Source organism: Aquila chrysaetos, chromosome 6 (genome assembly GCF_900496995.4).
Source record: "Aquila chrysaetos chrysaetos chromosome 6, bAquChr1.4, whole genome shotgun sequence".
In the NCBI taxonomy this organism is placed as follows: Eukaryota; Metazoa; Chordata; class Aves; order Accipitriformes; family Accipitridae; genus Aquila; species Aquila chrysaetos.
Window position 1 is genome coordinate 39,794,675 of NC_044009.1, and position 25,947 is coordinate 39,820,621.

General features: G+C 39.5%; 1 protein-coding gene and 1 long non-coding RNA gene across 3 annotated transcripts in view; one reads left to right on the forward strand and one right to left on the reverse strand.

Annotated features, from left to right (window-relative positions):
* Positions 1–552: 552 nt before the first annotated feature.
* The window catches only part of RALB (RAS like proto-oncogene B), a 52,641-nt gene continuing 27,246 nt past the window's right edge, over positions 553–25,947 (forward strand). The window contains exon 1 of the mRNA XM_030018788.2: positions 553–669. The gene's annotated coding sequence lies outside the window, so the exon portion shown is untranslated. The remainder of the gene's footprint in view (positions 670–25,947) is intronic.
* Positions 13,042–25,807, reverse strand: LOC115343167. 2 transcript variants are annotated; one of them, XR_003924015.2, is made up of 4 exons: positions 25,601–25,807; positions 24,493–24,650; positions 21,432–21,502; positions 13,042–15,803 (listed from the first exon to the last, which is right to left on the reverse strand). It is a non-coding gene; the product is annotated as an uncharacterized LOC115343167 (long non-coding RNA). The 2 variants fall into 2 exon arrangements; XR_003924016.2 differs by lacking the exons at positions 13,042–15,803; positions 21,432–21,502 and adding an exon at positions 24,043–24,325.

Genomic DNA, 25,947 nt, shown 5'->3' on the forward strand with positions numbered 1-25,947 from the left:
AAATATTAATTGGATTCCTAAGTCACTTAGATGCTTTAGAAGATTTTACTTTCACTGAAAAAGGCAATAAACAAGTCAGGGTACTGCCAAGGAGTGGATACACCTGGGTCCTTTTTGCTTACGCAAACCCAACTGTGGCTGCAGAGCCAGCTATGCTGGGGACTGGTGTATTTGCCTGTACAGACCTGGTAACAAGCTCAAAGCTTAAGACCTGACATAAGCACAGACAACAGACAACACCAGGCAACACTCAGCAATGCTCTGAGGTGGCTCGGCTGTAATACAGCTCTTAAGCTAGTTGTAGCAATGATGTAAATATTGTTTTCTAAGTTTGTCACTGGTATTATTGAAACTTTTCATGGGAGAGGATTGGAAAGGTAAAGCAGAAAAATAATTTTCTGTTATTGGCCATTCAGGAGTTTTTAAGCTGTTACTTTTTCAATCATCTACAACAGTTTCCTTGTTTTTAGAATGAGCGCATGATATCATATCCTGAGCCCTTCCCTTTTCTTTCAGCTTTCTGAGGCACTAGGAGGAGTCCAGCTAGAGTCATCATGTGAATTGGTCTGTAATACTGTAGTGGAGCTGCTTCTGCCATCGTCCGCCTGCCTGCCTTATTCATACTCCTTAAGAAATTGCTGCTCTAGGACGGACGACCCTTTAAGCACAGTGAGTATCAGCTAAGAAAGCAAACAATCTATCTAGCTTGTAAAGTTGCATCGGAGACAGATCACTTCTCTATCTGTTTACATGTATGTGCAGTTAGGGACAAAAATACAAGTGAAAGGAGAACTCGCTGTCATTATCCACCACTAAAGTGAGAAGAGAAAGGAGATTCCTGGCCCAGCTGGGGTGAGAAAATGGATAGCAGCAACGTGGGAGGCTCTCGGGGTGCACAGACTGGATTAAAGGTGTGGGCTAGGTGTAGGAAAGGGCCAAGGTACAGGTACTGTGTGAGGCAATGTACCCATTCGCTGTGGACAAACAGGTAGAAACAGCTGCTAAAATGTATACACAAGCAGCTCTGTGTGAGCATGTAGCATTGTATTAATGCTGGATGACAAGCACCTCTTGTTTATTCTTAAACTTGCTTGACTTAATGAATGCAGTAGTACTACCTAGTAATAAGCAAAATAAAAGGAGAATAAAAGAACTAGTTTCTGCACTAATCTCCACTCATCCCTAAAGCATACAGGCCAAGTAAACATTAACAGTGAGTCATTGATTCTTTTTAGTATAACTACATAACCCATGGTGGTGTTACTTCTGCACTTCTCCATCTTGGTCTTTAGCTCTGAAACGCAGAGCTAAAGGCTCTGCCATTCTTGGTGGAGGGCATAAGGTTTTACCTAGATGCCTCTGCAATGCTAATTTAGTAGAAACTTGTTATATATATCAATAACATATTTATAGTTATATTTATAGCGTATGAATAACGTCGTATGGGCCAGAATTCTCAGTGTAAAAAATGTCACAATGAAAGTGAATAATCGGCTTGCATTTTTATCTACCAAATGATATTGTAGAAGTTATTTATTAACCTAGAAAGTTGCTTTTAAAAGGATAGAACATCTAAATTTTCCTCTGTGTGTTGCCCCAGTAGAGTACCAAACACCAAGTTCATTCCAAAGCATTATGACCATGCTTTACATAAAGGCCTCACTCTGTTTTGAATGGAACCAACAGAAAGCAGTAGTGGTATTTCTGTGAATGTTTAAGATAACAATAACTGGCTTCAGAAACGTGCAAATAAGTTGTGTCCTTTCCCCAAACCTTCTTTGGCAAGGCAAGCCACTGTACGGGAAACACATAACCTTTGAATATATGTCATTGATCACCCCACTTTATCCATTTTTTCTTTGCTTACTGTGGTTTCGATCAGCTCATTCACAGGCTCACAGCACAATGTTAGTAAAAATCACTGCTTTTGTTATCTGCTCAACTGCACTGTGAGGTAAAAACTTCACTTAAAAGTTGCTGGACCCTCTTCTGTTGCTGATGTAGTTAATTTTATGACAGAACAAACCTGCCATTTTCTACAACATAATTATGATAAGAGTAGAAGGATGCTAAAGATGTGCTCGGGTGCTGCTCAGCCTAGCCTCAGTAGCATCGAGATTGCTGTACTAGAGGTGACCATTAGTCCACCTGCTCCAGAGTTCTGCCTCCGACAGCGACCTATACTAGGTGCTTCTGATACAGTTGCAAGTAAGTCCAGAGTGATCAGCTGTCAAACAGGCTTCACAGGAGATTTTTTTAGATGCCTATCAGCTATTAGTTGACTTGTACTGTGCAACATGAGGGGTTTTTAATTGTTTCATTTCATAGAATATCACAGTGGATATTCACATTTCCATGTAAATATTTGTTTCTTGAATTCACTGAGATCTTGGTTCCAACAATGTCGTGTACCAATGACTTCAGTAAAAGCTGTGGGTTTTTAAAGAAACATTATTGTTTCCTTTCTCCAGATTTAAATCTGCCACCTTTCACTTCCCTTAGATGTAAATTTGCTTATACATCATAGGGGAGAAAAACTCACCCTAGTCTTTTAATTGTGTGCTCTGCTGAAGAATGACAATATATTTTTATTTTAGTTATAGTTTGGTCTGTCTAGTTTGTGGCTACACTTTTTTTCAATTCATGAACTCATTTCAAGGGCTTCACCCACAGTTTTAGAATCAGAATAGTTTGGGTTGGAAGGGAGCTTTAAAGGTCATCTGGTTCAACCCCCCTGCAATGAGCAGGGACATCTTCATCTAGATCAGGTTGCTCAGAGCCCCATCCAACCTGACCTCGAGTGTTTCCAGGGATGGGGCATCTACCACCTCTCTGGACAACCTGTCCCAGTGTTTCACCACCCTCATTGTAAAAATTTTTTTCCTTATATCTAGTCTAAATCTACCCTTTTTTAGTGGAAAAACCATTGTCCCTTGTCCTATCTCAGAAGGCCCTGCTAAAAAGTTTGTCCCCATCTTTCTTTCAAAGCCCCCTTTGGGTACTGGAAACTGCTATAAGGTCACCCTGGAGCCTTCTCTTCTCCAGGCTGAATAACTCCAACTCTCTCAGTCTTTCTTCATAGGAGAGGTGTTCACAAGATTCACATGGGCCCACTTCTCAAGCTTGTCCCTGTCCCTCTGGATGGCATCCCATCCCTCAGGCATGTCAACCGCACCACTCGGTGTTGTCTGCAAACTTGCTGAGGGTGCATTTGATCCCACTGTCTATGTCGTTGGTGAAGATATTAAACAGTACTGGTCCCAATACAGGCCCCTGAGGGACACCATTTCTCACCAGTCTCTATCTGGACACTGAGCCATTGACCACTACCCTCTGGATGCAACCATCCAACCAATTCCTCATCCACCGAACAGTCCACCCATCAAATCCATGTCTCTCCAATTTAGAGAGAAGGATGTTGTGGGGGACCGTGTCAAAGGCCTTACAAAAGTCCAGATAGATGACATCCATAGCTCTTCCCTTGTCCACTGATGTAGTCCCTCCATCATAGAAGGCCACTAGGTTGGTCAGGTAGGACTTGCCCGTGGTGAAGCCATGCTGGCTGTGTGGAGTCCCCTCCCTGTCCTCCATGTGCCTTAGCATGGCTTCTAGGAGGATCTGTTCCGTGATCTTCCCAGGCAGGCGTGACGCTGACACGTCAGTAGTTTCCAGGGTCCTCTTTTCTACTCTTTTTAAAAATGGGTGCGATGTTTCCCTTTTTCCAGTCACTGGGGACCTCACCTGACTGCCATGACTCTTCAAATGTCATGCACAGTGGCTTGGCAACTACATCAGCCAATTCCCTCAGGACTCTGGGATGCATCTTGTCAGGTCCCATAGACTTATGCGTGTTCAGGTTCCTCAGGTGGTCATGAACCTGATCTTCTCTTACAGTGGGTGGAACTTTGCTCCTCCAGTCCCTGTCTTGCAGCCCATCCACTCAAGAGGTGTGGGAAGAGAGATTGCCAGTGAAGACTGAGACAAAAATGTTGTTGAGTACCTCAGCCTTCTCCTCCTCTGTTGTTACCAGTTTGCCAGTCTTGTTCATCGGGGCAGGGGGCGGGTATGCTTTCTTTGACCTTCCTTTTCTGGCTGACATACCTGTAGAAGCCCTTCTTATTATTCTTTGCATCCCTTGCCAAGTTCAGCTGCAGCTGCGCCTTGGCCTTCCTGACCACATCTCTACACAACCAGGCAGCACCCCTATACTCTTCCCAAGGATACCTATCCCTGCTTCCACTGCCTGTGCATTTCCTTCTTGCTGTTTAGTTTGACCAGCAGGTCTTGACTCATCCATGCTGGTCTCTTGCCTTCCTTTCCTGATTTCTTATACCTGGGGGTCAAGAGTTCTTGTGCTCTATGAAAAGCACCCTTAAAGATCTGCCAGCTCTGTTCTGCTCCCTTGTCCCTGAGGGCAGTTTCCCAGGGGGTCCTACTGACTAATTCCTTGGATTTTACTTTCCTAAAATTCAGGGTCCTGACTTTACTCCTTGCCTGACCCATATCCCTCAGGACTGCACACTACCCCAGTGATGGTCACTGCAGCCCAGGCTGCCCCCAATCTTGATGTCATGGATCAGCTCACTTGCATTGGTGACCAACAGGTCCTATAGTTAATTATTTTGTTGTCATGCTTAAAAAATTCAAAGGTGAAAGAGATGCAAGTTTCCTTTATAGAAACCACCCAGCTCTGCTCTTGTATCCTGTTTATATATGTGTTTAATAATACATTTTCCACCACCTTACATCCAAGAAACATTAGGTGTGCAGCAAATGTCCAATTAATTAATCTCACAAAGAACTTGTGAGGTAGGTTCCCTCATTTTATAGGTGAGGCAGAGAGTGAGACAGTTAAATTAAGTGACTTGCTTAATATCACACTGTGAGTCAGTGCTAATGCTGAAAATAGAGTTTATGTCTTCTGGTTCCTTCCCCTGTATTTTAATCATCAAACCAGACTTAACTCTAAAGTTGAATGAACTCCTTAAATGATTAAAATAATTGTTCTCAATTTCATGTTGGAGTATTATGTTTTAATCACCTAAGCAGCTGAAATACTTGCAAAAGTTTTCCTTGCTTAGGACTTTTTTAGTCTTTCTTGTTCAGATATTGCTTCAGGTATCAGCTGAATATGTCTTGTTTACAGTAATCCTGAACTTCAAAAACACACTCAAGCAGATCTCCCCCCCCAAAAATAAGGAATTCATTTCAAACTCACAGCAACATCTTTGCTGTCAATGTAGCAATGCTCTTTTTCATACTCTCAACAGCCATTCCACTTCATAATACCCACAGTTTTAATTAATGGAGCATAGTAAAGTTATTGCCCCACAGAAAGCAAAAGATAGACTGCTGGTTAGGCTGTTATGACTAAATGAAAATGTAGCCTGAAGCACAAAAGAGCAATTGCGTCTTAAAAAATACCTGCTTAGAAGTGCAGTTCTGAACTATATGCTGTGTCATCTCTGAATAAACTGGTACATAAAGAGGTGCAATCATTGCAAACATGTTGAAATGAATAGCACCTGTGTTCAGGCTAATTGTACGCTCCAGCAGCTTTATAGCTTTTCTGAGTATAGTCCACATATTTGTTTATACTGATAGGACACATACAAATTTCTCCAATCGTCACTATCTTACCTGTTCGATAGTGTTCTTCAGTATAGGAAAGAGTAAATGGCCCAGAGTAGGCATAAGACTGAAAGAGGCTCAGGAGAGGGAATGCAGAAATAATATTACCATGCCTTGCTCCCTATTAAACCTGGATATAGACACAGCTGTCTGTTACGCAGCCTTATACAATGCTTTATATCATATAGTATTTTTGGTGTGTGTGAGACAAGCAGCTGTGGTCAGCTCCAAGATTTTTATAAAGACTTTTGCCGTATGTAATTAGGGCATTGCTGTGCAAGCAGCCTTCCAACTTAATTGCCACATTAAGAGTCAGATCTTGCCTACCGAATTGGAGGCTAGACAGAAGGTTCCAGGTAACAAGCCAAGGAGAGATGTTCCAAGAAGGCCATTCAGTTTCCTCTCTGGGGTCAATAACTCTAGTTTACCATGTTGTTTTCCTTTTGGCTTTATCTTCTCCTTAAAATGTTAACTATGAGCATATTTTACACTTTGCCACTAGGGCTCTGTCATCAGTGATGAACTGTCCAATATCGGTCGGAGTACTTCTCCAACTTCCCTTCCAGTTTCTGTTAGAGAATAAGATGTTTTTCTCACAGACTTCAGAAAATGGTCTGATGCTGTGACGAGCAGTTTGCAAGACGGCACTGTGTCTGCGCCCATCTATCAGGGCTAGAGATGCTGCCTTTCAAGGGAGTTTTTTAAAACCAGGCAGGAGTTGTCCAGTACAAAGTGGACAAAGATGACACTTCTGTGACTTTCATAGACTTTGAAACCAAACCCAAGAAAGCAATGCAAATAATTGAAAATATTTCTGCTGCTCTTCACTTATGTGTACTTTTATCCATAGTTCCTATTATTAACCCATCAAATATAATGTTAATAATGTTTGAGAAGCTGAAAATTTTAATAAAACATTAGATGATATTTATGAAAAACAGGGTTTGAAATTATGATGTGCCTAGGTGTTCTCCTCCAGATTGGGAATAGAAAGAAGACTTTGTGGTCTGTGTGTCTGATCAAAACTAACCCAAACAGTAGAAATTAAATACATGCACATACAGTTCATGAGCAGAGAATCATTTTCAGCAACGATTTAGCTAATAGGTATGAAGAATGAGTCAGCCTGAGAAAATCAGAAATTGCTTGTGGATAATCTGAATGAGAATGGAGGATGCATAATACAGTATCACATTTGAGAAGAGCTCTGACAAAATACAGGCCTTGAATTTTGGATGTAGAGTTATACTTGCTTCATCTATTACTGAAGAGAATAGAAAACAAGCCAGCCTTTACGATTAAGTAGACATCATGCTATTTTACATAATTAACTTTATTTAAGATCCTACTTTCAGCAAAAACCTCAGTGTGTCCTGCCTACCTTAGTAATCGCATTACTAGTCACTGCTCTTTAATAGGTCTATTGTACCCTTGTTCTGTTGATTCAGCACAGAAAGAAAACATTTTAGGAATGTCAGTTCTTCAAGCAGTGGGGATTATAGGCATGGTAACAGTACATGTTTGTGAAAGGTATATGCTGTCTGCCTTCATTCCCCATATGACAGTGAGAGGGAAACAGAGGTACAGCCATAGTGCTACTCTGAAGAATTACTATAATTAATATATATTATTATGTAGATTTGATTCACAGAATTGAGAAAGCATTTGTGGTAACATGGTGCTTATACATTAGAGCCAGAAAATTAAACAGAAAAGAAAGTGAAAAGAAATGTATAAAGAGGGAGTTGGCCAGTTCAGTGTCATTATGCAAGCACAGTGAAAGGTACAATGCTAAGGAATGCCACAAGTAACAAAAAAACCCAGTATCAGTTACCTTAAATTACATTAATTATAAAAGGTGGAGTTAGCAATGCAGGCAAGGCACATTTTTTTCCAACATTCCTTATTATGTGTTAACCATGGCATTGCAAAGATCCAAGAATCTTGGACCATGCAACTTGCAAAATGCCACTAGAAAGTTTCTTGCTGGAACTAGGTACAGCAAGCCAAGTACAAGCTGAAACTGTAAATATGGGGAAGGGCTTCTCTGTTCAATAAAACAAGCAGTTTCTGCTGAAACTAGTTTTGCTTGAGCATTAATTCATGGTTCCAAGTGTCTTTCAGTGCTGACAGCTGAAGAAGGTAGCTCTGGGCCAGATTGTAATGTTCACTCCTTGCTCTAATGGGTGGATGTGTTTAATTAACCTTTGTTTCTGCAGAAGCAGACATTCTGGCAAGCTGTAGGAATGCTAAAGGAGGGAAATCTAAACAGCAGTGAACCTAGGCACATTCTATATATCGAGTACTAGGTGAAGAATGTTAATGTAGACAAATACTGTTTCCTAGGAGATAGGTTTGTATAAGCAACTTCTGTAAAAGAAATTTAACATGGTTCCTCCTGTAGGGCTCCCCCCCCATTAATTTCACAAGACCCAGCTATGGTCCCACACCCTTGGGACTCTTGTCTCTTGTGTCTGGTTAAAGACTGGGCACAGTTCTTCAACCGGGGGTCACAAAAGCATGTATTGAAGGTGGAAATATTCTGGTTAGTATCTCTTGGCTAGAGTTAGACCTGACAGCCTTGCTGCCTGTTTCATGTCCATCAGTGAGTTCTCCAGACACCATAGCTTGGACAGACCCTTCCCAGAGCTTCCTGTACAGTGCAGATCTTAAGGTTTATAGCTAATTCTTCAGAAAGCACATGGCAAGTCTAATGCAAAGCAGATATCCTTTGCATAAAGTTGCTGAAGGCACTGGTTTTCACTTGAAAAACTAAAGCACTGTAGATTACAATTTGTATAAATACAGCAAACTCCCTGGCCACAATGTCCCTTGGCCCTAATCTTTCACTAAAAAATCACCAACTTTGCATGAGTGTTTTGAAAGCATGCAAATTGGAGCTTATCTTCTCTGACATTCATCAGCTCCGCTGCCACAATAGCATCATTGTTTCCTATCTCCTCCCCTTAGTAAGCAGCACCCTCCATTCCTCTCACTTCCTTTCTGGCCCAAACCTTTTCCATCTGAGAGACTTTTGAAAGCTCTGCTTCGTCATCTAGTTTTGCTACTACTGTGATCTAAATGCCAACCTCCTTCAGTCCTGGTTGTCTCAGTCTCAGTCAGCCAAGACCCTGGTTTTACTCAAAAGGCACCTTTCAAACTTGAGTGATGGACATTCCTTCTACTCTTGTAGTCTTACAAACAAGGTGTATTCCCAACTGACAGAAACATTTAGGTTACACCGTTTTTCTTACTATAACTACACTGTAGCAACACAGTATCAGTCACAATCATAAACCCCGCTTTTCCCACCTCAGCACTGTGATGCAGAACTCCTCCCTTCATAATACTGTGCAACCATCTCCACGTTGCCCCTGTACATAGGAACTAGTGTTAAGGCTGCAGTTAAGTTACTAAATTCCTAATCACATGCTTTCTCCACTGAGTTTCTGTTCTGGAATGGAAAGTTGTGACAACAAATGAGGTAATCAAGGAAAAATAAAGCTGGCTACAGTTGTCAGGATTATGAGTTCAATACAATTCTTCAGCTTGTTCATACTGGTCTCTGTTTCTAGTAAGGGCTGATGACTCCAAAAGCCATGAGCTGTGTGTTAAGTTCTTGGGTGATGACAATTTCCTTTATAATGTTGCCCAGTGTCTGAAATTCTAGAGATAGGATTGTGTAGGCCTGCTATGAGCAGAGAGTGTCCTATTGCAAAGAGAAGGTTTGCACAAAGACTGAGGATAGAGTAAGAGCCTTTATGTCCAGATATAGACAGTGATTTCCAAAAGCTCTTAGCACTGGCCAAACTCACAGCACAGTCAGTGGATATAGTCAGGCTGACACAGATTACTTTGGCAAATTCTTCACCAGCGTGGTTCAACATGCAGCCCACTGGCCAAATCTGGCCTGTAGGATCTTCTGTCTGGCTTGAACCACCTTTACTATGGAAATTCCAAGGAGCAAGCTGCTGCCTCATCCCAAAGAGAAGGAAAGGAGGGAGGATGATTCTTGCCCATGCTTCTGAGAGGTGAGCAAGATCCTGATACAGATGAGTTGTTGCTGTGCTTCTGTCCGAATGAGTTTGTGAGTGCTTGGATGTGTGAAAGAAAACATTCCGACATAGCCTGCTGCCTTATCTCCTTGTTGGGCAGGTAAGAACAGCAGCACTCCTCCACCACTGCCACTCTCATTTGCTGCTTGTTTGGAGGGGCGAGGGGAGTAGTAGGGAGCAGGGGACAGGAGGATTCCCCTGCAGCCTATTGCTCCACTCAGCCTACCCCCTAAGCATGCTTCACTGTCCAAGTATGAATGTGGGAATGGCAGGAGGTATTAAAACACAGTCCTGAGCTGCTATTGATTGTCATCTCAATGGCCTGTCCTTAAATTGGGATCTGACTCATGCAGACTCTGGGGCTTGACTATCCTATTAAATATACTTAATGTTGCTGTAGGGTATCACTCACCAAGAAGGAATGTATGACAATACATTTCTTTGTATTTCTATTCTTTATATTGTATTTGTGTCTCTCTTTTCTTTGGCCATCTGCATATGATACATTACTCAATTTCCCCGCACAAGTGCAGGAATTATGAGTTTCTTGTAATTATGGAAATAATTTCACTAAGTGTGAATTCTATATGTGTACAAGGATACAGGACCTATGGGTTAATCTTGCAGGCTTTTTATTTAAGTGAGTACATTCAGCAGGTTCTGGGTCCTATCTTCCTTCAGTGCAGTAAGCATAGTGCTGATGGGGACTGAAAAGAAGTTGCTGTCCTTGGAGTCAATAGCAAAGATCTTTCGCTAGTGGGAACAGGCACCATTCTGAGCAAATAAGATTAAAAGCCAATGCAAAGAATTACAGTATCGTCTTAATTTTAACATAATCTAGGTATATATCTAAGTATAAGTTACCAAAACTGAGAGCTCTCACTTAAATACAAGTTGAAACAATTACTTTATCTTCAGGGAGACTCTAAGTAATTGAGATGGATGTAAATCTCAGCTGAAACTTCTGCTTGAAGAACAGTGCTACTGGATGTGTCCATGGTTTCAGCACATGCAGCCAGTTACAGTACAGAGCAAAGCTATGTTAACTTTCAGTCAAGCTAAAGGGGCACCTCTCCTGATTTTGATAGATGGCAGTTAATTACATTTTTCCTCTTTGGAAGAAGTATACATTTCTTTCTTTTGTTAGCATGTCTGATAATGGCAGGGGATTTTTCTGAGGGTAGTCTTGGAACAAAACTGCAGCTCCAGGCACTCTGTATGAAGCCAAATACAAGGGAAGGGTGGAGTGAAGTTGCTATTTGATAATAGGAATAGTCTACAAGAAAGTTTCCTTATCTCTTCAATATGTGTTTTTTCAGAAAGTAGCTGTGATGAAAAGGCAGGAGCTATTCTTCTCTGCTGTAAATTCTTTTCTGATAAGTCTTTTGGAAGAAATCACAATGCTATCTTCATTCAAATCCTTCCTAAGATGCATTTCTTCCATAAAGTGTTTCTATGCTAATCCACTAGGCGTTGCTATTTACATCTTAAAAAGAAACAGAGTACTTAACCTGGACTGATTGTAGATTAAGAATTACTAAGGGCATGCATGTCCCATAGAATAGCGTAGTCCATGGAAAAAATCTATTGCCTCCTGGCAGTAGTTCTTTATATTGTGTTTTTATTTCTTATTGTTGATTGTAATCTCTGCAGGGAAAGGGCGTTTGTTTTTATGCACCTTTAAGGCATCATACATGTCTGTAACTTTATGCAAATCAGTGAAGATCAAGAAGGAAACACGAAGTAATTTTACAATACAAATTAGCTTTGCCTGAATAGCAGTCAAATTCTACTCTATCATCCCACTGTAAATCCAGATTTGGTGCTGAAATCACTGGAACGGAATATGGTCATAGCTCTTGATACAAAGATTGAAGGGGAGAGGAGGCCAGTGATGCCTATGCAAACAGTAAATAACTCTAGTCGTCTCTTCAGGACATGCTGACTCTATGCTGCCTTGTGCTATAGGCTGCTAATATGACTCAGAAATGCATCTGCTATTTAACAGTGTAAAAAGCAGTGGTTCCTAAACCAGGCACAATTATAACTAGTGAGGTCACAACAGTTTCAAACAAGGCCACACGATATAGGAAATTCAATTTGATCATATATTTATGCTAGTATTTGGGTTGCATTAAATTCTTGCTCTACAATAGCAATTTCTTTCAGTGAAAAGTTTGGGGAACTACTGTGTTTTATTCTGTGAAAGACTGGGTGGAGAGACTATTTCCTCTGAGTCACCAGTGGGAAAAGTCCATTATTACAGGGGTGAAATATGTGAACATGACATCTAGAATTGAAAAAATCCCTACAACTGTGAACATATTCAAATCTGTTGATACAGCATATTTCAAGCCCAAAGGTGTCAACACCATTGCTTTCCAAAATTGTAATTAATCTATATGTCCAAAATATTATGCTGCTATAATAATTATCATAACAAAGTTAATTATAGATCAGTCCTTCACAACCAAAATACAGTCACCACTAGGTAAAACATGGCAGTTATTTATGTATGATATATAACAGCTGAGAAGAAAGAAATAAGATTATTACATCCATCATAAATGGCTGGACCCCCTGTTTTTTAGCTGTGTGTGCATATCTGTGCTGGAATCTGGCAAGGAAGCCCTGCCAATAAAGGCAGGGGAAGTTGTAGAGGCAGCAAGCTGGGAGACGGGAAGGAAGGCAATACTTCCTGATACTTATTAGCAAGCTCAGAGGAAGGAGAGCATCCGGTCTAGTCATGCTAAATCAGCTAGAGAGTCCCTGTTAACACAGAAAATCCCTTACCCATCCTTGTTTAAGAACAAGGATATTCAGATTTGGTTAGGAAAGAGAAGCCATGATTTTGTACATGAGTGTGCAAAGCGCCCGTTGAACTTCACTCTCCTATACTGTGACTTCCTAATTTGCTCAAGGGAGCTGTAAAATTAAGAACCTGAGGACTTAGCTGTTTTTGTTTTGTCTCCCTTTATCAAGCACACTTGGTCAGTTTTCACCTTTTTATGCTATGCCTCGACTTATATATTTGTGCCATGTCCCATTAAAATCCTCAGCTGAGAACTTTCATCCTTTCAGCTGCACAACTACTGCATACCCTTTGTTAATTTGTGAATTTCAAATATATTTAGTGTGACTAAATAGCAGAGTTTGAAAAACAATGGTCTGTCTGTGTACACAGAACTGCTATATCCCCTAAGCCAAGGCAATTCAATTCTGACCTGGAAAGGGATATCAGAGTTGAGTCTCTTGTGCCTTAGCAGTCCTTTGCTTCTTGTCTAGAAGTTGCCAGTTCCACAGGCAGTTTTTCTAATAATATTTTCAAGAACGAACCACTGTTAACTGCATAGTCTATTGTTTTAACTGTTTATTAGAGGATTTGGTTGTCTTACAGCATTTAGACAAATTGACACAAATGGCAGCTTAAATGACAGATTTAAAGCTGTCATCCTCATGGAGCGACTCCACACACAAGTTATTATAAGCAACATCAAATTGCAAAAACACTTGTAAAACCTTTGTTAAATAATATCAATTGAAATTGGTATATGCTCAAACCAATGTAAATAACAAGTCGTACAGACCAGAATACATTAAAAAAAACAACAAACAAACAAACAAACCCCCAAAACCTTAGAAAGGAAAAACATACAAAGAATGCTGATGTTAGGCTAAATTCTCAGGCTACGTTTCATTGCTATTACTGTTACCATTTATCAAGGACTTTCAAGCAAGTTCTGATATTTCTCCCCTTTGTGTTTATAACTGTGACTGTTACATTCTTAACTCTCCCGTTCTTAGCTAAACTTGCTCTCTTGAAACGTTCTTAGTCCACATTATTTCTGGTCAGATTTGAATCAGCAAAGCAGAACATTTCCTGTCCTTGGGGGGATGAATCTATACTGGATATTAGGAGCCTGTGTCAGCACTAACAGGATGCAGACCAGGAAGCTATGCATTTTTTTTAACAGGAACTAGAACAAGAGTGGCAAAGTTTTGGCAGAATTAGAATGACATGTTTGTACATGGAACAGAGTAAGAACTGGAACTAAAACACTTTTTATATAACTAAAATAAGGTTGCCAGCAAACTAGTTTGGTCAATTTGGAAATCATCAGGGGCTTATGAGAAAAAGCTTAAGCTCAAAAACTAGGATTTGACTGAAAGCTCTAGCTGCCTAACTAACTGGAGCCATGTCTCTGGCATGCTGAAAAAGGCTGCTTTGGTGAACTGAGAGTACAAATGAGTTATGCCTTGGAGCAACAAGCTATTGACAGTCTACTGACAAATGAATAATCTAAAGTTTGGAATCTAACAAAAATGGAGCTAGAATTAATATTGCTCAATAAGATTAAAAATTGACTCAAATTCTCATGCTGGAACACAAGGCATGCTTCTTGGGGAGCTAACAGTGCACATGAACCAAAATACAAATAGGAAGTAGCTCCGTGGTGTGGATCTAAAATAACACCTGGTGTAGCCACAAGTGTGGTGCCATCTAATGTATCATAGCTCTCTGAGCTGGTCAGCACTTCCTATCTGGCCTAGCATGTTTTCATACCTCTTCTAGCAGCCACTCAAGAGTCTCCCCACAATCCAAACCTGTGACACAGAAAGCTTGGTTGTTGGAAATTTGCTAGATGAAATAGGAAAGTGCGTCAAAAAAAAGCTGACAGACCTTTTATTGGTCAGCTTTACAAGCTGATCTTCCTGTTAATTATGGTTTTCTACTGAATGGAGTCTCTAACAGGGATAGAGGAGCATGGTACTCCATTACCTGGCCAGAAAAGTATAAAAAGCCTTATTTTTTCCACAGGCAAAAGGAACATATATTTAGCTTGAGGGATACGTAAACCATCTTTTTTAAGAAATAAATTCCACAGCCTTTGTCATTGCTGATTTGTGACCTTGAGATCTATAAAATCATGCAGTATCTTGCTTTACGACAGCTGCAGATATATTACAACTAACATGGTAAGGGGAGCAGCCCTCTTATTATAAGCTTTTAAAAGGGAGGAGATGAAAGTTGCTGGTGAAATTGATGCTGTAGGTGCAGCAACGAAGGACAAAGCATGGCAATCACACCTACTTTTTATACTTGTGGCTTTTAGGAACTGACAGGAAAGATTACTTTTGATTTATACCTATTTCTGAGACGCAAGACCTGATAATTATCAGGTAGTTCACCTGTGTCATGCAACACCTATGTCAAAAGCCAACAGTTAAACTACAAGGCAGAATGAACTTGTGTGTGGAGTCACCCCATGAGGACAGCTTTAAATCAGGCCGGAAAATTCTGGGGATGAGACAGTGTGTTTCCCACAGCTGTTGAATAGATCCCATTTTCTTTTAACTAGAATAAACTCATGTATCTGAGGTCTCTTAAGGCCCTCTGGAATCATATTACAATGACTCCTATGATTTAATGCAGATAATCAATTCTTCTAACACAGGTAAGAATCCTAGATGAACATTTTACTTCTATTTGCAAAATACTGCCCCATCAGAGGTTTTGAATTTCTTTCATGCTGTAGTCTTTCCCTGCTTCTACTTTTTAACTGCATGACAAGAACTAAGAAACGAAACTTCCATGAAGATACATAGAACCTTTATGACAGAAAAGCTAGCTAAGACATAGTGTACTGAAAATTTTTCTAACAATCACAGCTCTCTCTGGGCAACGAATTATAGAAAGAATTGTAAAGATGAGCTCATCATTAGCCTATTATTAACGACAAGCCCCAAAGTTTTAAGGAAATTTGAACTCTACAGGCAGAGTAGCACTGCAACTCTTTCTGCCGTGATTCAGACTGTATTTAGAAATAGCAGCTTAGACCTATCTCTGTTAGTATCATACAACAAAGTAAAAAAGAACAAATCAGCGAAGTGGAAAAGGAACTGAGTTTTACCATCTTTTGCTGAATTGAAAGGTTCCCAGATTATCCCCAGAAAACCCTTGGAGAGATTTGAGAAAAGCCACAAGGAAACTGTTACTGAGTCTTCAGTGCTGAGAAGTCAAAGAAGCCCAGCTGATCCAAACAAAGCATTCTTTACATGTTAACCAAAAGAGAGATTCAGCAGGTGGTCACATCGCTTAGGTTCTGTGAAAAGAAACTGAAAAGGCAGAACTACATGAAGCTGAATCTAGCATGGATGTGACACGACTATTGCATTTTGCATTTGACATAATGGATATCTTCAGCCACAATGGCCAAATCCATAGCATTTTTGCTTTCCAAAGGGCATGAAGCACTGCCCTTACTTTGAAGGAAGTGGCAACTGCCACAAGACTATAATAATATCTCAGCCTTGCTCGATATAAAGATCTTTTCTAAATTTACAAGGAAATAACTTGTTGGGTTAAAACATTTGTCAAGATAAATGGTTAAACATTTTGGATCTTCCATTTACTTTGCCCGTTCCCAGCTATATACCTGTCTCTTAGCTGTCCTAAGTGGCTTGCATCCTAAATTAATTATAACTGTTAAATGGAAGAGCTAAGATCACAAACATTATCATCTACCACTCTCTTAAGACCTTTGGCAAAAGGACTGGGCAGCCTTTGGGGAAAGCAGCATCTTAAGCTGTTACAGTAAGATTCAGTAACACTCTGATACTGTCTCTGAATGTAATCTATGCAAGCGAACAAGTTCAGTGGGAAGCTGATAAGAAATTACTTAGGAATAGGGTATCTTGTAAATCCTGCCCTTCTCCATAGTTTGAAAGAGGGAGGAAGGAGAGAGTAGCAGCTTTTTATTTGAAATCACAGGAAGAACATTCATCTTTTGTATGCAAGGTCTCAGGGGATACAGAATCTATCTAGCATGTAGCAAACCAGACATCAACTTCCTCCTCTTCTGAGGTGATTTGAGCCCATATCTAGTAGGAAAATGCCCCAAATAGCAAGCCAAAGGCTATCCTATGCTAGGCAAGGTGTGTATTTACTCCTTGTTGAAGCTGATCCATTTGGCATGGAATACTATTCTCTAAAACCAGAGACAGTACAAGCAAGAGTGATCTATCTTATCTAACAGTCACAGCACACACTGAACAGTCCCTGCTCTCATAAAGTTTTCACAATTTATATTGACTACACTGGTGGCATCTATGCCTTTACAGTTCTAGCTTCCATGGGCAGGCTTACATTATCTGCTTAGCATTGTCGATCTATTTCTATGAACCAGGCATGCTTATGGGACAGTATAAATGACCAATGCTAGTTTTTAATCTATCAATTAACTTACAGTGACCCATATATGAGTTTAAGCTTCAGGTTTGCAGACTGAAGTCTTCTATTGATCTGCAGAAGGGAAAACCATGATTTTTTCCCTTATGCTGTGTATATGCAGATACCACTCATTATCTGCACAAACCAGTTCTTGAAGAGAGTTTACTTCCCTTTTCTGTTCAACTGAAATAATAGTGATCACAATGTTTCAATATGAAGTTGATTTTTACACTATACAAACTGTCCTGAGACCAACAGTTAATTTGGCATGCGCCACCAAACAGCTCACTTATGGCAACTTATGGTTTCTCAACTGGCACTAAAAGTTTTCAGAATAGTCTCCCTAACTAATCAGTTTTCATCCCTTCTCTAATTCCAATAATGTAACTGTTACTGTCCAAAGCTAAAAGCAGAGACCAAATAATCAAGTGACACTGAAAGCAGCATGAAAAAAATTGCCATAAAATCCAGCGCTCAGAGACAGCAATGTCTCAGAGGGTGCTGCTTAGAATCAGATCACTAATTTCTGGGCTAATTCTACATTTTCTGTTTTGAAAGATTCCACATTAATTTTGATGCATTCTGCACTGCTTCCGGAGAATGGAAAGATAGTATTATGGGCCACCTTCTCCATTATGTGACCGTTTCTGTAGTGATTTAAATCTGTATCCATTGCCATTTAGCACTTTGCAGACGTTTTCACAGACAGGAATCAGTATGGAAGAAAAAAGGTAGGGGAAAAGCAGGCCTTGTATGTCTTATGACCTAGTTGTAATTCCATTTAAAATGTTAGATAACTATTGCATAGAAAAAGGAAAGCCTTAAAAAAGGACAAAGGTTATAAGGGGAATAAATATAGTTATGTGAGCCAGATCAAATCAATTCATTTTCTGCTACTGAAAGTCTGATCAGAAAACAATGAAGCTAAAGGTCTGTTATTGCCCTTCAAGAAATCCAGCTTGAGGATGAAATTCATGCCTGAATGCAGTGGAGCAATTCTGAAAAGTTGAAGTTTGATTTATTGTTCTCTGAAAGGCAGTGTAAAGCTTCTTACTAAAGATCTCAAAGTTACACAAAGGTGGTTTGTATGATTAAGGGCAATCATAGTTCCCAAGGACTCTTAGAAGATACAGACACAGCTTGGGCTTGTTTCTTACTTACTGTAAATTTTATTTTTTCATTCTGATTAGATGGAACTTCTTAAATTAATTTGTTCAGCATTTGCATTGCAAACAAACATGATCCAGCAGTAGTACAGGCACAGATTTGCAGTATATGATATACACAGATTCTGCTCTCATCTGTGATAATGTCAAATCAAGGAAACAAGACTGGAGAAAGCCAACATATAACACTGTTCAATAAGCTGTAGTTGATCAAAAAATGTCCACAAAAGCCATTCTTTGGCCAGTCTGCTCTAGGGCAGAAAATCTATAACACAGCTTGTAAGGTCTTAAAACATGCCCCTGAAATGAAAGGGGGAAGACAAGACCAAATTAAAGCAAATGTTCACTGCTTTTCAGCAAACAATCTCTTTTAGGCTGCAAATATCAGATGAATTTAGGATTTCAGTTATTTATTTTGAGAAGATTAGTTTAGGTAGAAGGGTGGGTGGATTTGCTTGTGAGTACATAATGCAGTTCCCTTGTGCTGTAAATCAGTGTAGCTCCAATGAAATTTGGGAAAAAGCAGCATTTCTGACCCTTCAACATTATTTTAGCTGTGCCTAATCACAATGGCTTCAATTTTTAGATTAAAAATATATATGTACACACATATATATGCATATATATCTATCTACTCAAAGGTTCTTTTCTCCTTATATTGCACCTTTGCTTGCTCACATTACCCACAGAATCAGAAGTCTCAACTCAGAACTTCCTGGGTCTTGGTAATTATTTCAATTTTTATTTTAATGTGGTGCTTCTGTTTTATTTTTATGGTTTTCCAGAAATAACTCTTAATGAAATAACAAAATTTGGGAATTGAGGAGAAGCTTGGGCTGTGGGCTTGCAGTGTCTGACAGAGTCCCAAACTTATACTTTGGCCAAGGTACATTACTTTTGCAGACTGAGGACCCACAAACCAGTACAGCTCCTCCCAAGCTTTTTCAAAGGAATAGGAGGCTTAATGTAAATTGCATCAGAAGATAAAAAGATATTTATTTTTGATTTACAATTTATTTATTGAGTTAACAGTTTGAATATTAATTAACCTATTAACATGTTGAACAGTAAATTGCTACTATTGACATAATTAGCTTCTAGCAAATAGTCTTTTCTAAAAAGTTAATCTCTGACTCTTTTGACAGATCCTAGAGTATGTGTTACTGTTCACTGAAAAGATAAAAGACAATACAGAAGCCAGAATGTTATGGGATACAATGCATGCTTATTTTGAAATTACTTTCCTTAATCCCCTAATGTAAAGCATATTGTACTCGTATTGATTTAACATGATAAAAAAAAGGAGAGGCTGTTTGTAGACTGTATTAGGTTATCAACCACAAGTAATATGTCTTTTCTAGAGAAGAATACTGTGTAAACTAACATGTGAACATTCAGCTCAATACTGAAAATTTTCTCAAATGCAGCAATATTATCACATGACTATTATATTCTTAACAAGCTCTATAATTGAGAATAAGGTAATGTCATAACAATATGATACTTACATTAGCATATGCATAGACACACAAACTTCCTCATAAACTTCATTGGTGGAACAAGTTCCTACAGGTTTCCTACAATACCCACTTTACCCACTTTTTTGAGGCTTTCACCTCTGGGTTGAAATACAGCAACTAATGAACAATGAAGCGTTACATTGTGTAAGTTTAGGGAGTAAAGAATCTGTAGCAAAGTGCAGCTGAAGAGGAATTTTGGTAGACAAAATTTGTAGCCATTTGTTTCACCATCCAAACCACTTCATATAGAACTTGGATTTCCAGAAGAGATTTTCCATTCAAGTTCACATTCAGACCTTCTTTAATTTGACATTTGCCAGCATGATAATGCAAAGTTATGTTGTAGGTGCAAGAAAAGTCTGATTTTTTTAGCCACTGAGTCATATCAGAGTTAATTCTAGAAGGTGTGCCATTGATGAATAGGTAAAATACTATCATAACAATAACTAACTTTATTACAAAATTCAGGTCCCAAGATCCCTCTTATGAATTGTGAGGTGCTTGAGAAAAAAAAAAAAAAAATTTCTATTGCCACTTAAACGGTAAAGGGGCATAAAAGCTCTCAAATGTTTGCAGTAGATGTTGTGATTAAACATGGAAAAGAGAAAACTGCATTAATAACAATGAAGATAGCAGACTAAATATGAAGGGCTTTTGTGGTGTAAGAATATGTTTGCATAAAAATTGCTCTGATTTAATTTGCAGCAGGACATTTTAACCTCGTTCTAAGTTACATCAACTTAATTAGAGATTGTAGACAGAAGTAGGTACTTAAAAATTATGTTATTTTAATTGACAGATCTTCTTCTTTCTGAAGTACTGCTCCCACACTGCCAGAATGCTGGTTGCTATCAAAGCCAGAAATTTTCATTATTAATTTAATATATTTGTCAATAATTGAATCTGGAAAATGTGGTTAAAAAATAAGGGACGCAAGATCTGTTAGCATGAATTTTTTTCAAGCATGCTCAAATCACTGTCCAACAGCAGCTATTCAACAAGGTAGCACTGTTAAACTCAGTGAGCTAAATTCTCAATAATGTTAGCTGCCTTATTATTCTGGAAAAATCCCCTGCCTTATTTATTTCTGGAATAATTCCAGTTTTTACACAACTGGCTTTGGTGTGATAATGACAATCACATTCAACTTTATCTGTAAGACCCTAAAGTACACCTTCTACCCTACCTATGGCTGGTAAAGCCTTAGTTAATGTATCTGTTTCAGCAGTGCACCTCAGGAACCGTGGGCCAGCTGAAGGGAGTCCAAAGAAGAAAAGGGACTGACTGGCAATTAGGAAACATGACCTGTAAAAAACAGCTGAAAAAACAGGTGTTATCTGAAGGAAGAAAAGAATTCTGAGGAGTGAAAAAATAATGATTTTTGAATATTTAGCAGATTGATGCAAAAAGGAAAAAAAAAAAATCTGATTGCTATGTCCAGTATGCAACTAATTAATATGCTTAAACTGCAGTAAGTGACATTTAAGGTAAATGTTGACGATTTTTTTCTTATGATAAAGTAATCCAATGTTTTAAATAAACTGTTATGATGATACCGCAATCTTAACTGCATTAAAAAAAAATTACATGCCAAAAATTATATATGTATAACTGATTTTGCCTTTGGGCCATGGAATAAGGCAACCTGACCTCTTATGACTCTCTGTAGATTTTTTATTTTCTTTTGATTCTTGGCTATCAAGACATTTACAATAAACTTAGCTCCTTCTGTAAAGGCTCCAAGATCAGGCCCTAAATCCGTCATGCTGTTGATAATCATGGTGATCAGAAGTGTAACACTTGTAAAACTGGAATGTGAAATCCTTACCTCACAAAATGTCAGTGAGAATCTCCTTAAAAATGACCTTGTGATATGATCCTGACAAATCCCAGCTGTACCTGAAATGGAAAAGTGATTTGATAGTGAACTTTATTTTAGGGTGGTGACTTCCTGCTGTTTGTAACAAAAACAAAGTGCATGATGTAGTCAAAATACCATGAAGTCCTACAAGGCCAAAACCACAGTCGTATTTAATTTACTATTGTTTGTTTCTGATATATTTTAGTTTTCTGCTTTGTGGTTTCTGAACGCTGAAATTCATAAATCATGGCAAGGTCAGCATCATTCTCTTAAGTATACAAATAATCTGTATAATGCAGTTCTTGTTAGACTATCCACACCCAAAGAGAAAATCATCTTTCACTAAATTATTTTTATTTTAGAACAAACTCCGTTTGAGTGCACACTGTGTACATGTACATCTTCTGATAAATGATCTGAGCCTATATTAACTCTGACAGCTGAGCTCTGCACATGCAAAAATATTGTATTTTGAGAACAAAAAGGACATCACAGCATTCTAGATAATCCAATAGTTTTTTTTCTCTTTTCCCCAACTAGCTTTCTTCTGTTCTCCCCAGTTTTACACTAGCATTCATTCTGATTGAAAAATGGTTTAAAAAGTAGGATAAAAAAATACAGTGGCTTTGGACTGAATAAATTAATAAAAATTTACAGGTCTGGTTACCTTCACTGAACCACTGCTGCACAGGTGCTACAAGGGACTGGCCATGTGTAACTTAAGAACTTCTTCAGAGAGGGACAAAACCTCCCTGCTGCTTTAACCTGTTCTTATGTTGTTGACTCAGCCTCAGTGCTGGAGATGTGGCAGGACCACTTCTTCCTCCACTGACCCCTGATTTCTTTGTAGTTATTACTGGCAACAGTTCCTGTCTCAGTCTCTTGGAAACTGAGGCTGGGGTAAAAGTTGTGAATCAGGTACCTGTCCTGCAGCTGTCCCTCATCAGCATTCAGGTATCAGTAGAGAAGAGAATCTGCCTCTTATTTCTGTTATTGCCAGAGATTGCAAATGACATCACTAAATCTGCAAAGACTGACTTCCTAGGTAGCACCAATTCCCTTGCAATTCAGGATCCTCCCTCTAAGTTTCTCATTGGTTTATATACCTTTCTTTTGACCCCTGAGAATACTATTACATGCTTCCTGCAGGAATAGGGAATTCCTTCTGTCCACCACTTGCAGCCCGCTAAACCTTATAGTTCCTCAAATAAATTTTTCCTGAACTGGCTCCTTACCTTGGACCTCCTGTAGTCACTTGTGTGAAAAAAAATAGGCCAGAGATGCTATAAAACACTGTCTAAAAGGAAACTGGCTACGCAGATGGTGGTTTTACACAAACACTGTATCGGCATAAGCAACAAACATGGAGGCCGAGGCAACTGCCAGTCCCATCTAGCATGAATTTATCAGAAAGAAGAGGGAGATAACAATGTTAGCCTCTCTCCCCTCAGCAGTGATAGATATGGTAATCCAAGGGATCAGATCAATAGATCCCACAAAGTTCACACAGCTCCCCTCTTCCCTGCAGCACTTGAGCTAGGTTTGATGATCTACTACCCGTCTTACTAGGGATGGGTCTACCACCATCTTTTCCATTTAATTCCTTATATACATCTCCTTGATTGTCAATTACTTCCACAGTAAATAAAAAAAAGGAAAAAAAATTAAAAATTGAATAGAGCTGTATATCTGGGTTTTACATCTTTCCCCTCAGTAGTTTCTAGAACTAATTTCAGCTAACTCTTGTTTCAGCTAACCATCTTTCTAGAATACATCTCTACTTACAAAATAGAACTGCTCAGAAGGCAAGTATGAGTCCTAATCTTTGCAAAGAAAAAAATATTTGCGGCTCAGTCATCCTACCACACTTACTGTTGTTCCTGACTCTGGCAGTGACACACAGTGCCCTGTTACACTCTTAGTGGGCTAGAAACTAAATGCATCAAAAATACTGCCCCTATCTCTAAGAATTTGCAGTTTAAAACATTATGGCATGATAAAGCAACAGCTGGAGATAATTTTTTCCATCTCTACTGAAATCTTACTTGTTTAGAAAGTGAATGTTTATTGTCTGCAAAGCACTTAGAATAAAATAAATGCAATATAAATGACAATGAAAAGGAATTTTCTCCCCTAAATTGTTCTATAGAATTTTTCTTCCTAAAGAACTGAAGTAAAAATATATCTGTAACCATGGAGATTATACCAGGCAACATGCATAATAATTCAAAATGCGGCATCAGACAAATGTTCTTTGTCATGACTGGATTACTAGAAAGAAGTCGGTTTCCCCTAAACAGTTTGCAGAAGCAGGATAGGTGTGGTTAATTTCTCAACCTTCTTTTTTGCAAGGGGGAAGGGGAATTGTCAGCACTGTGGTATGGGCAGCAGACTGATAATTGTGTTCTGTTTGAAAAGACCCAGCTTCCCAGGTTCTTAGTAGTTTCAACTCATAGATGTGATTTACTGAAAATACTTATCTTCTGTGAATAGTCACAGCAGAGCAACTGGTCCCACCACATTGCCAGCACAACATAAAAGATGGCCATGGAGACATGTAGTTACAGAATAAACAGGAAACAGTTCTAAATAAGGTTTACTTGTTTGGTTTTGCAGGTTTTTTTAGGACTATATACAAATGCACAAGATCTGTCTTAAAAACAATTCATGCACAGTCCTAGAAATACCAAGATTTGGGTGATTTGAGTGTTAGCTATAAAACAACATTCCTTCACATTTGGCAGTATTTCTTTCTCTGATTATTCCTTCTCTGCATGGATGGCATCAAACAGTAAATAGCTCTCAGTCTGCCAGGTTCTAATGCAGGATGAATATTGATGTGATTCTTGATCCGATACAATCTATAACACAGAGAGGAAGAATTACTGCAATCAGGACCTTTCATAATAAACAAATCCAAAAAGAGAAAGTCACTTTTCCACCTAAGGCATTAACTGTTTCGCAGTTGCTTGAGTTAGGAGGAGAAACTGATGATGAGGCAAGGATGATGTCAATCCTGTTTACTTACAATGTAGAAAACTTGGTTTCCTTCAAGACGTGAGAAATTCAGAAGATATTTCCTTTTTATGCTGTCCTGAAGTACTCAGCTGTTTCTCAGAGCTCCACACCTACTTTTTTCTGCCTCTGTAACTTCTTTTTTCCAATTCCTGGCATTTTTTGCCAACCCTGAAATTACAGATTATAGTAAATCTCTTTTGAAGTCCTCCTCCTCATTTTGTTTTGGCAATAGGCTATTGTTTCACCTGTCACTTTTATGAAGCTGGATTGCTTTTTTTTTTCTTTTTCCCATTTATTTTAAGTGACAGGTCTTTTTTATGCTCTCCCAACTTCAAAATACAATTTCACCCAGCCGTCAATGGATAGAGGTAGAAGGTAATTAATTCTTTCCCTTTCTCTTCTGTGAGAGGCTACAAAGAGGCCCAATGTGAAAGCAGGAGTTAACACAGCTACTTAACCTATTACTTCTGTCCCAGAGGGTCTGAACCTCCAGAGATCAGTGGTAATAATGACTTGTATGGTTTCCCAAAGTGGGTGTTATCATGCAAAGCACTGTTTTTCTAGAAGGAAGGATTTTACCCAACATATTCACTCTAACTTCAGTGTGTGTAATTTAAATAGGTCAACCTTTAAATCCAGAAAAATTAACCAAATTAAAGCAGAGAGAAAAGGTATGTTTTCTTTGGTAACTGGCAAGACATCTATGCCTGACTGTGCGATTAGTAACATTAGAATTGGCCAGAGAGAATTTGGATCTGGGGACTGATAAAGATTTGAGGAAAGAATTGCAGTAAATATAGCAATAGCCATTTTTTTTCCCTGAGCAGTTAAAACTGCTCAGTGCTGCACACACACGACAGCATTGCAGCACAATGATTTAATAAAATAAAACAGCACCCTCAACACTTAACGAGGAGAACCAGGGACAGTTCCATTCCTTTGCCTTCTGATCTCAGAACTACTGATTTCTGCATCCATCAGTAGAATTTGCACTAAAATATGTCATGTATTTAAGACGGAGCCCTTCCTGACTTTCTTTGGGTCAAAACAGAGCCTGTAGGGTTTATGGGCTCAGCCTCCCAGCGGGGCTCCCTACAGGACTCTGGGGGGGAACCAACCTTACAGCAGCTCCCCACAGGCCCCTTCCCCTCACACACAGAAGCAGCACTGGGGTGGGCAGCCCTTTCCCGCCGCTCTTTGGCTGCTCCCGTAGCACGACCGGATCCCTCTCAGCAGTCCGAAAACACCTCCACACGCTCCGCCGACAACCGCTGTGCCCGGGACGTGCCCCCACCGTGGGCCACAGCCCCCACGGATCCCCGCAGACCCCCGCTCCCTCTCGCCTCAGCGCCGGCCGCCGCCACCGCGGCCACCACCGCTCACGGCCCCACCCCCGCTCCCGCCTCCCAAGCCGATTGGCCCGAGAGCGCCACGTGACGGGCGGAGGAGGAGGCGGTGGCGGGGC